This window comes from Chiloscyllium plagiosum, chromosome 8, assembly GCF_004010195.1.
Source record: "Chiloscyllium plagiosum isolate BGI_BamShark_2017 chromosome 8, ASM401019v2, whole genome shotgun sequence".
Taxonomy (NCBI): domain Eukaryota; kingdom Metazoa; phylum Chordata; class Chondrichthyes; order Orectolobiformes; family Hemiscylliidae; genus Chiloscyllium; species Chiloscyllium plagiosum.
Genome location: NC_057717.1, coordinates 35,581,483 through 35,581,889, shown reverse-complemented (window position 1 = coordinate 35,581,889; position 407 = coordinate 35,581,483).

The following is a 407-nucleotide window of genomic DNA, read 5'->3' as shown; positions in this document are numbered from 1 at the left end:
TTCCTTAGTAAACCACGGCTCACGCGTTCTATATCTTCCTCCCTGCCTAGTTTTCACATTTTGTCCTAACATAAGACTTCTTGTTCTTCTTGACCAGGGATTCCACTTCCTTAGTAAACCACGGCTCACGCGTTCTATATCTTCCTCCCTGCCTGACAGGTACATATTTATCTTGGACACACAGGAGCTTTTCCTTGAATAAGCTCCACATTTTAATGTGCTCACCCCCTGCAGTTTCCTACCCAATTCTACGCTTCCTAAATCTTACCTAATCTTCCTAAATCGTGGGACTTGTGCCTCACAACACACTTCACATTCAACAACCAGATATACGAACAAATCAACGGAACACCCATGGGCTCACCGATCTCGGGACTCAGAGCAGAAGCAGTAATGCAAAGGTCAGA